Here is a 2,802-nt window from a genome sequence, read left to right as displayed (position 1 = left end):
GAGCTCCACACCTTATCTCCTTCCTGGGCCACTCAGGGTTCCTGCTTTCCCAGGCTGGTGAGGCAGTAAGGCGTGGTTTATGCCACACTGAAGCCACCCAGGTGGAAAATGGCAAGCAGAGTGGGAAGCCAAAGCGTGGATGTTCTTCTTCCTCGGCAGAGCCAGTGCCAGGACACCTGCCTGCCTGGGTTGGCAAGGCTCGCTGTGGCAGATGGTGTTCACGGACCTCAGTGCTCCGAGTGGAACAGTTAGATTAGGAGAAAGACGTCCAGATGGGCACCCACATGCTCATCCGGACCCATCCTGGCAGGTCTGGTGGCCTTGGCAAACCTGCTCATTTTGTGTGGGATGAGGTGGTGGTGTTCTTCTGGAGTACTGAGTGGATCTCTGCATTAGGAGGCAGTTATGGTGTCTCGGAGGAGAGGAACCTCACCCATGCCCTGGTCTTACTCAAAAACAGAACTCAGAAGGAGACATCAGAAAGTTCAGTTTGCTCATAGGCAAGAAAACAATTGTGGGCATGGTGACCCCCCAAGTGGCCAGCATTCCCGTCCTGTGTGACCTGTCCCACAGAAGGGCTTCTGAACAAGGCACAGGGCTGATGCTTAGATTATGTGGCTACATAAAATGAGGAGCTGAGGTAAATATGACTGACCAATGGGAACACAGATTCAGGTGTCCCCAAATTCCATGGTCCATGTAGTAACCATTGGTGAAGTCTTTATAATAAGAGAACAAAGAAATTAATAAATTAGGGCACTTTTCAAATACATTGGTAAAAATATTAGAGCACTAGATGGGCAGTTGGAGCTAAGCAGGCAAGATGGTTACAGGTCTCAGATCACATCTCTCCGCACCCAGCCTTTTAATTGTTGGGAGGTAGTGGTCTGTCTGTTAAATTACTACATTCCAGAAGTACATTTCACCTGTTAGTCACAAAGACATTAGGTCAGACTCAGAGGTGGGCAGGAATTCTATTTATGGGGGTTGAAGATAACCCGAGATAAATTGTAATTAAGCGCTGGACCTGCACCATTCCAGCCTCCCCACAGTCACTGAAGAGGAAGAGCATGGTACAGTTCTTTCCAGGAACTCTCACCTACATTTAGAACCCTTAACAGCTTCCAGTGGCCCTCCGCACAAAATCCTAACCCCTTGTAGGTCTCCAAGGCTTGGCCTTGGCTTCTATTTTGAACCTCACTCACTGAATCCCACTCTCTGCCATACTGTGAGCTCTGCTGGGTCCTCTGTCTGTGAGACTTTTCTCACTGCCTCTCAGGCTTTACCTCTCCTGTTGGCTCTTATCCTGTTACCTCAGATGGCTCCCTGACCCTCCTCTACCCACCCCAACCCCTACCCTTGCCCCCATCCTGCCCCCCAAGTTCCGGCCCCATCCTGCCCCACCCCTGTCCTGCCCTTCCCTGCCCCGCTCCACCCTAACCACTCCTCAGGGCTCTGTTTCCAGGTCGATCTATCAGCAGAACACAGCTACTTTGCTGAAGACTGCTCTCCTCCGTCAAAGCGTGTCACACCCTTGATCTAAAGTGAAGTCCGGGAGAGACTGACACAGTGTGGCATGGTGAGGAGGGAAGGGACATTTGCCTAGCTGGCCAGATCATCGAATCAACCCTGGAGATCAGATGACAAATGTCACAGCCGGCTCGCTCCTACACTCGCTCTTTAGCATCCTTTACACACCAATCTCCATAATGGAGCCAAATCAACCCCATTGCTTTTGGTCATGGTGTGTATCAAAGCCAACTGGGATGCTGTCCTTAGGAACCCTTCGGTCATCTTCATCCTTTGACCCTGCAAATGCCCTCAGAGCACCCTCCTGCTGTAATAGAATGAACCCCTAGCCCCAGGCCTCATTTGTATTCACTATCATATCCAGTGCCTAGCACAGAGCCAGGAAAACAGTAGGTCTTGTCTTAGTTAGCATTTTACTGTTGTGAACAGACACCATGACGAAGGCAACTCTTAGAAGCACAACATTTAATTGGCTTACAGGTTCAGAGGTTCAGTCCATTATCATCAATGCGGGGAACATGGCAGCATCCAGGCAGGCATGGTGCAGGAGGAGCTGAGAGTTCTACATCTTCATCTGAAGGCTACTAGCAGAAGACTGGCTTCCAGGCAGCTAGGATGAGGGTCTTAAAACCCACACCCACAGTGACACACCTACTCCAACAAGGCCACACCCACTCCTACAAGGCCACACCTCCTAATAGGGCCACTCCCTGGGCCAAGCCTATACAAACCACCACAGTGCTCAATAAGCATTTACTGAAAGCACAAATACAACAGCCAGATATATGCTCATGTTTGGTGGTTAAAAGTTGTGAATTTGTTCTGCCTCGTCCCTCCTGATGCCTCTCACAGTCCCTCTGGAGTATGGCGTGGTCACATCTCAAAGGCCACATTGTTGTTACAAGGTCCTCCCTGAAGCCTGGTGAGAGTTTGACTCTCTCTGCTCCTTCAAGGCTTGCTGCCTTCCTACCACCGGAGCCATTTTCCTCTCCTTGGTAACATGTTAGCCAGTGTTACATGTCTCCAGTAAAACACCACAGGCGGCTGACAAAGAGGTTTGTTTGTTTTGGAGGCTCAGGGGCATGGTGCCTGCCTGGGGCTCCTCTCTGGGGAGGCTCATCTATGTGAGGTCAGGGAGCATATTTTCGATGAGAGGTCACATCATGAGCCAGGAAGCAGAAAGAAGAAACTTTCAGAGCCCCAGAGTCTCCTTCAGAGCTGGGTCTCAATACCGAGGATCCTGGCATAAGGCTCCACCAGCCAAAGGTCAGC

Source organism: Mastomys coucha, unplaced genomic scaffold (assembly GCF_008632895.1).
Source record: "Mastomys coucha isolate ucsf_1 unplaced genomic scaffold, UCSF_Mcou_1 pScaffold22, whole genome shotgun sequence".
NCBI lineage: Eukaryota > Metazoa > Chordata > Mammalia > Rodentia > Muridae > Mastomys > Mastomys coucha.
Note: the sequence above shows the minus strand (reverse complement) of the source record.